This window comes from Pantherophis guttatus, chromosome 1 (assembly GCF_059756535.1).
Source record: "Pantherophis guttatus breed Tessera chromosome 1, ASM5975653v1, whole genome shotgun sequence".
NCBI classification, from domain to species: domain Eukaryota; kingdom Metazoa; phylum Chordata; class Lepidosauria; order Squamata; family Colubridae; genus Pantherophis; species Pantherophis guttatus.
Window position 1 is genome coordinate 237444894 of NC_142063.1, and position 15733 is coordinate 237460626.

A 15733-nucleotide genomic window follows, 5' to 3' on the forward strand; every position below is an offset into this window, starting at 1 on the left:
GTTTATGTATTTATCCTGTGATTGAGAAGTCATTAACCCTTTGAGGAAATTGTTGAGTTGGGTGAGTGATATGGTGAACAAGCCTCTGGACATTGAGATTCTGATCCACTGACTTCAGCAGTTACTATGTGTGAAATTATTCTTGTATCTGTGTAACCCTGGTTGTAGATTTGTTTGGTTACTGTTTTAATACAACTTTAAAAATTTCACTGAGGACATCTCTGTATGGGTCTATTATTTGTGGCATGTGAGAGAAGTAATATACAGTGGAGAACTCTCTTTAGAATTTTCACTTAGCAGGATTTTCCCCAGAATACTTCATTCCATTTACATGTTTAAATAACATTTATTGTATTTTTAAATGATTCTGTGTCATCCTTGTAAACCAATGCTATCTTTGTAAAGCAAGAAGAGAATCAACCTAGAATGAAGGAGAAATTTTTTGAGAGTTAGAACAATTAATCAGTGTAACTAGCCCTTAGAAGTTGTGGGCGTCCAACACTGGACGTTTTTAAGGAGATATTTGTCTGAAATGGTATAGGGCCATGATGGTAACACTATGGCACGTGTGCCCAAAATGGCATGTCGCCTGGCACACGCAGCATCACCCATTCTTCTTTCCGGTTTCTGGTATGCATGTATGTATGACGATGAGCTGGCCTTTTTGCATGCAGCAGTGCCGGAAACTGGAAGAGCTGGATCTCCCGTTTTCCTGCGTGAGCATGCACATCGGCCAGCTGATCTTCATGCGCGCATGTGCACCAGAAACCCAGAAGACTAGCTAGCTGGTGCATATGCATGTACCGGAAACCAGAAGTTCATTTTTGGGGGCGCACATGCACCCTGGGCAGCTCCTCTTCCGGGTTGTGGTCCAGAAGAGCCTGTGTGCGCTCCCTTTTCAGCACTCAGTGCTGAAAAGGTTTTCCATCACTGGTATAGAGTTTCCTGCTTGAGCAGGGGGTTGGACCAGAAGATCTCCAAGATCCCTTCCAATTCTTTTATTCTGTTCTGAAAAATGTTAAATAATTGTAACAAATACATTTAACCATGGGTGGGTTCTACTTACCTTTATTACCGGTTTGTAACGGGGCTGCGTGTGGGCGCTCACTTCGCTCGCGCATGCGCTCGTCTGCACATTACAGAAGCGTTCTGATGATGTTGGGGTCAGTGGGCGGTTCTATAGAACCAGTCCGAATCGGGGGCAACCCACCACTGCATTTAACTGGTAAATTAATTGTGTTAAGGAAAGAAGGAAGAATAAGTTCACTTTCCCTACATTGGCTAACAGTGGTTATTGTTATTTTTATCAGTTTCTAGGATTTAAGAGCCTGTGTGCCTAAATTCAAGACCCACCATAGTAATATTCTCACAGTTCACAAGACATTACATTTTAGCTTCAGTTCCTCAGCTGTAAAAAAAATGTTGACCTGTCTGATAGAGTTGTTGTAAGGACAAGTTCAATAAAGACTGTAAACACACTATTGCTATGCCTATGATAAATGGTAGGTGCAGAATTTTTGACAGCAGAGGGAAAAAAAGCACTCGTGGTCAGTAAGCAATGCTCAGTAGTATGAAAGTATTCAATTTTTATGTGTGTCTGTGTATATGTGTGCAATCAGCTTATTCAAATTGATATAGCATGCTAGTCAAATTATTTCTGCTTTATTTAAAAAAACCCAAATTATTTTCACTGGATTTTATGTTTTGATTTATCTGGGAGAGGGGAGAATCTTCGCTGTGGTGCATTTGAAACTATGCCGAATGCGAGCATTGTCATCGCCATAGAAATTGAAATGAGAACCTATCTGGCTCCAGAAGAAACAATAAAGTGGTATTAAGAGACTGGAGTATTTGGTTTTCCGGGTTTTTCATGAGATGGAAAGGTTTATGTTTAAAAAAAGAAATCTTGTATTTAAAAAAGGAGCAAGGCAATCTTAGTTCCATTCCACAAGAGGTCCAGGCTTAACATGACAAATGGGAGGAAGTCTCAGCCTGTTTTAACTAATTTTATTTGAGGAGAAAATCGTGTATTAACCATAAGAAGTTGGCAGCAAGAACAAACAGAAAATTATTCTTTCTCAAATGACTGCAACAGTAGTTCAGCTGTTTTATATATTATATTTTAATGGTGAATTGTGATCTTGTCAGTGCCTGGTGTTCTGTGATACAAATTCAGGTTATCTAATAGTTGGCAGCTTCGGTTCTATTGTCTGAGATATCATATTAGGAGAACTAGTCATCACAATTGAATCCAGCTGTCCATCCACTTCAATTGCACATTCCTGAATGTTCCCCAATATGATGGCCAAGGCTGCCATCTCTTGGCTACAAAACTCTTGAGTGGCTACTGAAGTTTCAGTTTGCTGTATCTGTTTACTGTAACCTGGTTGCCTAGATGAATGCAGACCATATATTAAGTCTACACTTAAGTATAGACACTTAAGTCTACACTTGTCCTAATCGCCAATCAGCATTGCTAAACAGGGATTGTATAATGATCTTAGAAGGTACCAGAAAAAAGCCAAGGCTGAACATGTAATGTCTTTTTTTTGTAACTTCCTCACTATTAATTTGGTAGACAACCTGGGATGGAAGAGCCCATAACATTCTTTTAAGCATTGTACAAAATCAGAAGAGTTGTCAGTCAGTACCCATATACAGTAGATGGTTTTCATCACAAAACTATTGTCTATCTTGCTACGTAGAATAAATGTTCACTTGGAACTCACAAATACACTTGAAGTGTCATGATGACTTTCTTCTCAATTTCCTGCCTTTGAAAACCTGGAATATTAAAATTAGATCTTCCTATAAGGTGGCTGCCTATCTTTAATTGATTAATTAATTGCTGGTAGTGTCTAAAACCTGGGATTGCTTAATACCTTGTATTCCCGTAATGCAGAGCACAAAGAGGATTTGATCTTAGTTGATAACTCTAAATAGCGCTGTCATCTGAAAAAAGGATAATGGCAGCATTCTAATGTTAATAGATGTTTTTTATGTATGCAGATATGGTGCTTCTTTCCGCCTCCTTCCTTCCACATATAAGAAGCAACACACACACAAACACACACACACACACACACAATCATCAACCTCTCGCATGGGGCTAATATAATATAATATAAATAATAGATCAAAATACAGATATAGATCACAGGCAAACAATATCTTTAAAATTAAGCTTGTACTTTATGAAAAGAAAACTCCATTAAAAGAATAGAGTAAGCTTGTGTTGTAAATCACGGAAATGATAGCTGGGGTAGTCTGTAAGGAAGGATAATTACGGGTGCTAAAGCAATGCTCTCAAAAGCTGCTCCCTTCTGTCTTGTTTAATATCAGAAGCATCTTAAATATATGGATATTGTTAGTGGCAAAGTTTGCACTCTTATAATAATTCCATTCACTAGAAAAAAAAAACCTATTAAATCTAGGACAGAATTATTTGTTAATACATGATTTTTCAGCTGGGGATTCCACTCTCATTAATAATAGGAGACATTAGTATTACTGATCTAGGTTGTAAGGCAAAAGTAAGGCAGTTTTTGGTCCTATGGTGATGCTGAACTATAAATTACAGTTATGCACAAGTTCTGTGCTCTTCAAACTAAGGATTATTGATTATTGAGTTTTTTTTAATACACTTTATTGATTTAAAAAATTTTTTTTAAAAAGAAAACATCAAATCTCTGTTAACATCTGAGGTGTCGTGCAATTACATATTTACATTATATACATATCAAATATCTTCGAATCTACCATTATTGAAAATAAACATATCCTTATAATCTCATTCTATTATTCCACCATTTGTACCACCTTTCCCATACTGCCTTGAATTTTGAATTCTCATCGTCTTTAAGAGCACTTGTTAATTTTGCCATTTCTGCGCATTCTAGAATTTTGTTTATTATTATCACCTCTGGAGGGGTTTGTTTGTCCTTCCAGTATTTTGCAAAGGTTAACCTGGCCGCTGTTATGACATGTATAATTAGATGTATCTTATCTTTAGAGAGTCCATCTCCCATCATTCCTAATAAGAAGATTTCAGGGGAAAATTCTATATCTTCTTCCACTATTTCTCATAGCCAGTTTCGTACTTTTGTTCAAAACTGTCTCGGGGCAGGACCACCACATATGAAAGAAGGTGCCAACCTCCTTTCCACACTTCCAACATATTGCTGAAGCACTGGGAAATATTTTTTCTAATCTAGCTGGGGCTAAATACCATCTATGAAATATTTTGTAATGGTTCTCCCTATAAATTGCTGATTTAGTCAAATTATAATTTCTATTCCAGGCCTCCTCCCAGTCATTGAAATTTAACCTATAACCAATGTTTTTTTCCCAAATATTCAATTGATTTCTGGCTATTCCTTCTGTTCTGTCCTCGCCTAATAAAAGGTTGTAAAATCTTGCTAGCATTTTCTTTTCAATCCCCAACATAATTTTGTCCAAATTGTTGTACTTCGCCTCTATACCAAATTGATCCCTATCTTTTTGATATCTTGAGCTTATCTGTAGGTAACTCCACCAATCTAAATTGAAGCCTTGATTACTTAATATTTCCCGTGATTTAAGAATACCATTATCATCTAATATGTCTTTATACGTGCCGAATTTCAAGATATCTCTTTTATTAGAGGCAGTCAGAGCCTCCATGATTGAAAGCCAGTTCGGTACTTTCACGTAAAATCGTTGCCTAATTTCTTCCCATGTTTGAATAAGGGTCTCCCTTAATTTGTGTTTGTGGAAATATGAGTTCTTTTTGTTCTTTAAGTCCCATAAATAAGCGTGCCAGCCTGCCTGTAGATCGTGGCCTTCTAACGTCAAGATTCTCTTGTTTTGTAATGTAACCCATTCTTTGATCCATACTAATTTAGCCGCCTTCTGATATACTTCCCAATCGGGTAATCCAAAGCCACCCATGTTTCTTTTCCCTTGCAGTGTTTTGTATGCAATCCTTGCCTTCTTCCCTTCCCATAAAAATTCTCGCACCTTCTTTTCCAGATCTAGGAAATATTTTTTATCAAGATTCACTGGTATAGTTTGGAATAAAAATATAATCTTGGGGAGATTTTAGCAAGAAACATGACAGAGGCAAATAAGAAAGAGCTAGAAAAGTCCTTAGATCATCAGATAGTGAAGAAAATAAAGTACTTGGGAATATGGATTACCTCAAGATATTCCTCTTTAAAGGAGGATAACTACATTCCATTATTGCAAAAAATAAAGCAGGATATAGATAGATGGAAGAAGTTAAAATTGTCTTTCACAGGTAAGATCTCAGCAATTAAAATGAACATTCTCCCCAAGATTATTGATTATTGAGTTTTATCACATAACCAGGACCCAGTTTGTGGGGGCAATAAGCTGACTTTGTATAAAATATACAAAAGTATGAAGGCTATTGCTTAATGCATTGTAAGCCGCCCTGAGTCTCCGGAGAAGGGCGGCATATAAATCTAATTAAAAAAAAAAAGGGATAGACCATTCACTTATTTAGCACATGTCCTAAGACATTGGCAGCAAAGCAAGACTAAGCAATACAATCTCTCTCTCCTGCTCCCAGCCCCAGATATGGTCTCTGCGTGTCCTGGAAAGCAGCCTCTTTATGATTGGATGGGTCATACTTTCCTTGGCATCATTCCAGTGGTTCTAGACCGGTTCGGACCACGGTTCAGACTGGTTCACAAGAACCGGTAGTAAAACCGGTGGGAGGCCCCGCCCACCACCCCAGGTGTCATCATCAGTGATCTGCGCATGCACAGAAGCTCCTGTGCATGTGCAGAAGTAAGGCGCGTGCACGCCTGTGAGCGAAGCGTGCACGTGCGCACGATCCCGTTGCGAACCGGTAGTAAAGGTAAGTAGAACCCACTCCTGCATCATTCCTCTATTTGTGAAAGGTTTTATATGTGAGAATGTCATTTCAAATTATCTCTCCATCTGTATTTCATATAACTAGTGAAATAAATTTGGGAGTTGAACATAGTGAGGACAAAGTAGAGGAACATTGTGGTAATTTATGGTGTTCAGAAGATGATTTGATAATTGGTCCTATGGCATTCTGGCAGAACTCTGTCATCTAAAAGTATCCAAAAGACAAGGAAAACCCCCTCCTTCTCTTTCTTTCTGTCTTCTTAAATGCTCAGGATTATTATTAATGGAAGTATCTCTAGAACCAGGAAGCTCTTCTAGTGCTACCGGTATAAACACCTGCTATTTCTCTTTCCTTCTGTCACTCTACACATGCACACCAACATAAACAACCATATTGTAACTTCAGATGCAAGACTGGTTCTCTGAAGCAATTTGATCAACTTCTGTACTTGAAACATGGCTCACCTATCATTGGAGGTACAGAGGCTACTACCGGTCCTGTATGTGTGCCATATCATAAAGAGATCCACAGTTCTGGAGGCAACCATAGAGAATGTGCTGTAATTTCATTGCCAAAGTGAACAGGGGACTAAATATCTCTTCAGGAGGCACTGCCAACAGCCAAACTCCCAACAGTGCTGAGTGGGACAAGGTTATAAACTCTATTTGATTTTTAATTAAAATTAAATACAGTTCATACAATTCGTATCTAATATTTGCAAACTGGTATCAGTTTCTGAAGGTACCTGGGTGCTGTATTCAAGACTTTCTGGGAGCTGTATGTAGCCTTAGAATTTCAAGTTAAAACTTTCTCTTCTAGGAAGATTTGACATGTTGACAGGTAGAAGAAACTGAATTCTAAATGATGGGTTTTCTCATTTCTCTCAGTCTCACAATATCAGAGATGCCATACTTTTCTCATCACTGTTTCCATCCAGTCATTTGGTTGGAAGAGAAAATGGCTGTGAGCATTTCCACTATTACAGCTAGAATACAAATTGGATCTATTTTCCACTCTGGAGTTGGTATTAAAATACTGAGCAACGTATAACAAGTAGCCCTCGGGCATATTTCACTTTTTATATCATGAGCTCATTCAACTTTGGCTTAGAGAAGGGGCCATTCTCCACCTTGGAATAATATTTTCCCAAGTGGATAAGTAGGGAAAATGGATGTTTCATACTGGCTCTCCATTCTGAACTTGCGGTTTCTCCCTATAGACCTGAGCAGTGTGTAAGTGATTTCCTTGTTGTTGGCTTTATTATATTGGCTTAGTGCTCATATAATTAAAACAGGATGAGTTTTATTCCAATGCTGAGAGACTAGCAGAGAATGCAAGGTGAAAATAAATGTTAAATTTTGCATATATTCTACTCTTTTTCAGATTCCTGGAAGCCAACACAGTTTTTCCTTGTGAAAAATTCTGTGACAATTTTCATCCAGCCTGGTATTTTATGAAAGACAGTTGATGAACAACACAAGTAGGGAAGATGCTGTGGAGCTCCTGTCCTCCTAATGGGCATTTGGTTAGTTGTTGCTGTTATTTACTATACTTATATGCAATGTGTAACCCAACTCACAATGACTCTAGGCAGTTTACAAAATATTTAAAAACAAGATAATAAAAATAACAAACCAGGTGGAAACAAAAGAAAAAAAATCTTAAATTAAAAGGGGCTTCAATCACACTTGCCAAAAAGTCAGATCTTAAGGCTCCTTCAGAGCATCAGCAAGATATGGGCTTTTAGATCTTTTGGGGCACCTCATTCCAAAGGGCAGGTGCTGCAACAGAGAAGGCACACTTCTGAGGTCTCAACACATGTCAATATATGCTTAATTAGAGGAACCCAGAGTGTGTACCAGACTAACCAGATTGAAGTGGCTGGGATGATATGGGAGATTGGCAGCCCCTCAAGTAACCAGGCCCTATGCCTGTGATGGCGAACCTATGGCACGCGTGCCAGACGTGGCATGCAGAGCTATCTCTCTGGGCACGCGAGCTGTCAGCTGTTGCTCTTCTGGATTCTGGCGTGCTGGCCAGCTGGTCTTCACGCGTGCAGGAGCACCGGAACTGGAAGAGCAGCCCCCCAGCGTGCGCATGCGCACCGCCCACCTAGTCTTCTGGTTTCTGGCATGCATGCGCACGTGAAGACCAGCTGGCTGGTGCGCATGTGTGTGCCAGAAACAGGAAGATCATCTTCCTGTCACATGCATGTGCACCGGGTGGCTGCTCTTCCGGTTTCTGGCATGCACATGGCCAGATGATCTTCATGAGCACATGCAAGCCAGGAACCAGAAGACCAGGTGGCCGGCGTGCATGCACACACTGGAAACCAGAAGAGCAGTCACCCATCATGCACATGCACACTGGGCGGCTGCTCTTTTGGCTTCCGGCTTCTAGCACACACACATGCTTATACTGTTTATACTGGTGTATTTTGGATCAGTTGAATCTTCTAGGTCAGGCATGTCAAACATACAGCCAGTGGGCCGGATCTGGCCCACACAGGCCAAACCCACCCCAGTCCCACAAAGGCAAAAAATCCAGATATGTCATGATATGGCCCGTGATGTGATCGGGTTTGGCACCTCTGTTCTAGGTGGTCTTCAAGGACAGCCCCAGATAGACCACTTTGCAGTAGTCAAGCTCTGATGTGACTAGGGCATGAGTGACTATCTGAAGGGTCCCTGACCTTAAAAAGGGTGAAACAGGCACAAGGGATGAAGAGGACAAAGGCCATCTTGGCTACAGCTGCTACCTGCTCATTGAATAGCAGTTGGGAGTCCAAAAAGAACTTGTGGCAGTATAAGAATAGAAGAAAATGATATTTTGACTCATGCTGCAGGTAAGGAAAACCTGAATATTCACTGGAAGGGACATCCAGACAAAGTATGTTCTTGACGAGCAGCAGATTATTACTCTTTTTGTAAGTAGGTACCTTATAAGACTAGGGCACCCAACTGTCCATGAAGTAATGGTTTTGAACCTGTCAGCAGTTCTGAGGAGAAGTTAATTAATGGAGGAAGGTAACAACTGCACAATTGACAAGAAAAGTGCTGAAATTGCCCTGTCAGAACATGGGAAGGAGAATTTTAAAATGGGAGGAAATTCCTGATGATGCAGTAGAAGGGGAAAATATTTTTGTCTCTGATTTCTCTATCCACGAAGTGGAAGGAGAGGCGAGTTTTGAAACAGATAGTTTCTGGCAAGGGAAAAAAATGAAATGAATGTTGCCTTAGGAAAGGGAAGACATGTAGAATTTAGAGATGGAGAAATTTCCTGATGAAAGAAAAAAAAAATAAAGATGGAAAGAGTGAGTAAACCTCTATAGTTGTCTCCAATTCATTTTGAATTGTTTTTATTTGTGTTTGGAACTCTGCACTTTGATATGGCTCATGGGCTAATCCATAAAATAAACTAATTCTATAGTTGTCAAAACCAAAAATGAGGTAAAAGGAGAAGGATCCAACACTTCTAAATTCATATGGAGAGGGAAGAGAGTAAAAGGATGGTGAGCAATTTTCAAGCCCAGCGATGGCTATAATGTCAATGTAATATAACTGCTCAGTTTCAGGGCCACCAATTGCTGCACCGAGTTAATTTGAAAGGGTGGGAGAAAGAAGCCATCAGTTTAAACTCTGAAGAGCATGAAAATCACAAACTTCTACTTATTGGCAGTGGGAAATTATATAGCATTGCTTTGTGGTAGTTGCATTACATCTGCATTAAAGACTCCAATTCAGCTGTGCCATGTCTGTGGCTCTTCTGCTGAGTTAAGCTGAGAGATGGCGCTAAGCTGTGAAATGTCAGGAGATGGATGATTTACTGCTGAGTCCAAGTCAGGAAGCCTTGAAAGCAAGTTCAACCTTCACCACCAAAGTCATGCAGATTCTCTATGCTACTCCTCAAAGTACCCATTTAAATAAATTGAATTAATCTTAGGTTAAGCATGCATTCTAAATTGTCTGAGCCTCATGTTTCTATGGCTGGAGTTAACTCCTTGTGTAGTTAACCACTATGGCTCAAATGCAGCAGTCAAAACATTTTTTCCCCACATGAATGTTCAGGAGAGTGCAGGTGCTACAGCTTTTTTTATACGGGGAAGAAAACCTCATTGAAGCAGGTTAGAATTCTTATTTTTGTTGTAGTTTATTAATTTTAACTGCTGGCTCCAATGCAACTTTGACAAAAAAATAAAAATAAAAATAACCCAGATGATCAAGTTCTCAATGGGACTTAATTTTGCCCTCCCCTCTTAGAAGACAATGGATCTCTGCCTTGAGAAAATCAGATATTGCAGAAATAAGAAGGAGAAACTTGATGGCTATTTTGAGGTCTTGCAATCAAAGTGTATTCTGAAAATGATATCAATAATATTCAGTTCTATCATATATAACCCCGCCTCCATTCCATACAGGTTAGTGTTCATAGAAACATCGTTGTCCCTTAGGTGGATTAGAAATCACATCATGACAATGAATTCAGCAATACTTGACAAGACCATTTGTTATAACAGTTTTATTGTGCAAAAATATAAATGCAGACAGTTGAGCATAAGTGTTCCAAATAAAAGCATTGAGTTTCCAAATAGTTTCAAGACCTAAAGTGGACACCTAACATCAAAAACATCATCAAAAAAGCACAACAAAGAATGTTCTTTCTGCACCAACTCAGAAAGCTCAAACTGCCCGAGGAGCTGCTGATACAGTTCTACAGAGGAATTATTGAGTATGTCATCTGCACCTCTATAACTATCTGGTTTGGTTCTGCAACCAAACAAGACAGACACAGATTTCAGAGGATAATTAGAACTGCAGAAAAAACAATTGCTACCAACCTGCCTTCCATTGAGGACCTGTATACTGCACGAGTCAAAAAAAGGGCTGTGAAAATATTTACAGACCCACAATATAGAATTAGAAAAGTGGGGCAAATTGTGGGATAGAAACTATAAATTAATGGCAGTAGCCTATAAAGAAAATTTGTATAAAATGTTCCATAGATGGCACTTGGCACCAGCGAGATTGGCCAAAATGTTCCCAAATCTATTACATAATTGTTGGAGATGTGGTTACAAATTAGGCACATACTACCATATGTGATGGATGTGCCCCAAGATAAAAAATTTTTGGCGTAAATTTAAAAATTGGCTAGAGGAAATTACCCAATTAAAAATGGAATTTAAACCAGAACTCTATTTATTAGGAATAATTAATCCAAAAATAGACAAATCTTTACAATATCTAATACTCCATATATTAACGGCAGCAAGGATTACCATCGCTTATGGATGGAAACAAAATAAAGTACCAGGAGAGGAAACAGTAATTCGAAAAATTCTACAATGTGCAGAAATGGATAAGATGATGCTGAAAATTAAGGAGAGGAAAGAGTCAGAATATTATAGTGTAGAACAAACTATATGATTGGTTAGAAAAAAGAAATCAAAATAATAATTTGGACTGTTAATTTAATTGAGTTAAAACTAGGAAGTGTAAATTACTGAATAGTGTTATCCGGATAATGATGGTTTTGTAAATAGATACGAATGTAAATATAAGTACGTAGATGAACAATTGAATAAGAATAGGGAATATATATCCAGGTTGATACAGTAAGCTGTAAAATAATATATGATGTAATGTTATGCTTGTTACGTGTTTTTAATGTGTTTTCATTTTTTGTTGTATTTTTCTTTACTTTGTTTTTTAAAACTTAAAAATTCAATAAAAATTATTTGTTTAAAATATATATATATATATTTACAGACCCCTCACATCCTGGACATAAACTGTTTCAACTCCTACCCTCAAAACAACGCTATAAAGTACTGCACACCAGAACAACTAGACACAAGAACATTTTTCCTCAACGCCATCACTCTGCTAAACAAATAATTCCCTCAACGCTGTCAAACTATTTACTAAGTCAGCATTATTATTAATCTTCTCATCGTTACCATCACCCATCTCCTTCCACTTATGACTGTATGACTGTAACTTTGTGGCTTGTATTCTTACTGTTTATATTGATATTGTTTCCTGATTGCATATTTGTATCCTATGACTATCATTAAGTGTAGTACCTTATGATTCCTGATGAACGTATCTTCCTTTATGTACACTGAGAGCGTATGCACCAAGACAAATTCCTTGTGTGTCCAAACACACTTGGCCAATAAAAAATTCTGTTCTATTCTATTCTATATTAGCAGTGGCAAAAAGCTCTGGATAATGAGTACAGTTGCACGCCACAATTCACATTTTTGATTAAGAATCCAGCTCCATGTTCAGCTGCAAGCCAGCCAGATACTTTGAATAAGAAATAAATTCTGTCCTTGTGAAAATGACACATCTGGCTTTGTAGAGAGGTAGCTTGAATATGTAATGCTTCTGTATGAAGGCTGGGGGGGGGGGTGAGGGTGGAATGGGGGAAAGATGGTTTCCCCACTTTCAATCTTGATTCTAGGCATGCTTACGTGCACATAATCACATAGAGGTCATTGTATGTCTGGTGAGAAAAACAAACAAATAAATATCATAATACATCAACTTGCTTTTTTATATTATATAGAGTCTTTGCCACTTTTTGTCAAGACATTCATATCCTTGAATCAAAAGGAGAGCTACTTGGGGCTCATAAATCAGGATTACTAAAATATATCAGAAGATCTGAAGCACTTTTACTGCAAATATTAGCGATGTTATGGGCCTCTGGATTGCACTGGAATATGGATGAGCACAAACCATTTAGGAACAAATATTCTTGTTGATAACTGACAGCCAGCCAAAAGCAAGCCCTGATAAAGATAAATAACCTGTACTCAGGGAAATTTTGTGCATCATTAAACATGGTGAGCATATTAGCTAGCAGGGGGTGGAGCTGAATCCCTAAAGAGATAAATCTAAATTATGTGCCGTGCAGTGATCATAACTGTAATGCACCATCTTGGCTAACTAGCTGACATCAACAGGGAAGGGAATTTCAGATTTCAATGGATCTAAACTACAGAGCACTGCAGCACGCATACAGATTAACTGGAGCGTATTCATGAATTTTTTGCCTTGTCCTGTTTTTGCTTTATCCAACACCAAGTTCAAGGAACTTAGAATTTTCTTGTCGGTTCCTGGGCCCTCCTCCCCACTGCCAGGCCAGTTGATAAATGACTCTTCAATTTGCTTTCTATTAATCATCCTTGGTCACATTTGCATCCGCTCCCTTTGAAAGAGCCCTACAGGGGATATAGGGTTGGGCTATAAAGGGGGAGTTTTCTTTTAAAAACAGATTTAGTTGTGCACTGATACCTTCTTACTCATAGAGAAGTTCATTTTGAGGATGTTGGCATGATATTCTGCTTAGCTGTAGCAGTCACACTAAAAATTAATAGAGTCTGAAGTTGTCTGTGTCCCATTGTACTTATTAGTGGGAACAGCAACAACAGCAGAATTTTTAATTCTCCTGAAGATAGAGTGTTTCCTATCCACTGGGAAAGGGGATTTTTCTTACTACCAGGGAGCAATAATTGAGGCTCCCAAGACAACCGGCTACTATTGCTAGTTAACTTTCACAGAATAATCAGAAAGGCAGTAATTACACCAAGCAAAAAATGAATCCATAGTAGAACCAGGTACAAGGGTCTTTTCCAGTGGAAGGAAAAATTATCCCCAAATTTCTCAAGAAGAAGATTCCATTTTATCATTTAAAAATAGCAGAATTATTGAAATAAATAAATGAAGACATGGACTTTCCTTCTGTGTTTTTTACTAAGATTTAACTGAATCCAGATAGATTGCACATTTCCACCGATGATGGTGGAAAAAAGTCAATCATGTCCACCCCCTGGACACTTTGTAACGAATTAGCACAAGAACATCAAATTCCATCCATGAGCTTCTTGGAAATCCTCTTTTCTTTGAAAGAATTTCCAAAATAAATTCTCCTTCACCCAAATGAATGTCAACTGGTAGAAAATAAGATTAATTTATCTACCTGGTCCTAGGTCAATTTGAACTTCAGTTTACCAGCCCACTTATTAGAGAACAAGAATAAGTGCAATGGCTAGATAATTAACATTAGGTCTCAAAGAACCAGATTTCAATCCCTACTTACCCATAAGGTTCAATGGATAACTTTTGGTCAGCTACTCTCCTAGCCTAATTTCCCAGAACTGTGGTGAGGATAAAATGGGGAAGGAAACCATGTATGGAGTTCTGGTGGCACAGTGGTTAGGAGGAAGTATTGCAGGCAAACTCTGCCCACAACCTGGAGTTTGATCCTGATAGGCTTTAGCTTGACTCAGCCTTCTATCCCTCTGAGATCAGTAAAATGAGATTATTGGGGGAAATATGTTGACATATTACCTAGAGAATGCTGTAGAACACTATGGGGTGTATATAAGTCTAAGTGCTATTGCTATGTTTGCTGCCTTGAATTCTAGCAGAGATATGGGTTTCAACAGCAAAAGCAAATAGGTAATTGTTATCCCTGTAGAGTAGGCTAGAAATCAATACCACTTAAGTCTAAAATTACATTTACTAGGAGACGTCCAGGGAAGCAATGGAGGACTGAAGATAGCTCCATGAGATTGAAGCCAATGACTGCAGCATTAAAAGCAGTCAGTGAATGGACTGGTTTCCCAGAACTCCTCTCTGGATCAAGAAGTTGACTATGGCCACCTGCAAATTTGCTCTGCACAGAACACATCTGTAAAGAGATCCTCAGGTGTGACAACACTGGGAGCAGGGAGAAACTCATCCAGCCTAAACTGTGGTCTTGCACCTTCCAATAAACACTGGCTTTTCCCACATTTTTTCTTAACTACTTTAAGAAGTTTCTTATTATTCATGTATTTATTAAATTTATATGTTGCCCATCTCACTATCCACAGTGATTATTGTCAGTTATTGATTTTCTGTATGCTAAGTACTTTCTTAGATCAAGTTTTATCATGCCAGGAGAGATTCCTTTTACCCTGGATGAAATTTGTTATGTAAATTTAAGGATTAAAAAGAAAACTTTTAATGTTTGGAAAACAGCAAATGGGAAACTAGAACATTGATGTTCCAAAAGGCCGGATGGAGTTGAAAGAGCATTTCCTGTGAGATGTTTAAAATTTTATGAAAGAAAATGATGAAGATTTTGAAATTAACGGTAAGAAATCCTCCTGTGGGAAAGTTTTGTTGATTGGAAAATAAACATATAGTGAGAGGGGACTTTGAAGGTTGATTTGAGGGAAGTCTGAGAGAACTAAGGATACAATTGGAGAAGAAGAGGTCCATTAATACACTGAAGTAATATTATTTGACTATGGAAGAAATTAAAGAAATTATTCAGAAATTACTTACAAGATTGCCTGATACTATAAAAATGGATTTAACAGAGGATATAAAAGAAGAACAGAGTTTACTGGCTAAAATAGAGATTTAGATTGATTTGAATGTGGATTTGAAAATGGACTTTTAAAAAATCCCAGACTACAAGAGTGAAATGGAAAAAAAGATGCTATGGATTTGAAAATGGATTTAAAAATGCCTGACTACAAGAATGATATGGAAAAGAATAACACAATGGATTTACATATGATACTGGCTCCTGTCTTAACAACTAAAGAGGACACACAAATAATAAACCAGAATAATGATTTGGAAAGCCTTCTTATCTTGGATTTGCAAAGGGGATGGGTCAAACTACTGAAGTTGTTCCTAAAAGAAGACAAATAGAAAATGATAAATCAACTTGTGGGACATTATTTGATGGGATTAAAGATTATGTTTTATAAGAGTCAGTGGAAGAAATATAAACTGAAGTTATTTGACCAGGATTAAAATATATGTGTTGTGGTTTCTAGTAGCT

General features: G+C 38.1%; 1 long non-coding RNA gene across 1 annotated transcript in view; it reads left to right on the forward strand.

The window, feature by feature from the left end:
* The window catches only part of LOC148116809 (uncharacterized), a 55787-nt gene extending 43359 nt beyond the window's left edge, over positions 1-12428 (forward strand). Inside the window, exons 2-3 of the long non-coding RNA XR_015733823.1 lie at positions 7265-7406; positions 11650-12428. This is a non-coding gene — a long non-coding RNA (uncharacterized LOC148116809). The remainder of the gene's footprint in view (positions 1-7264; positions 7407-11649) is intronic.
* The last annotated feature ends 3305 nt before the right edge of the window (positions 12429-15733 follow it).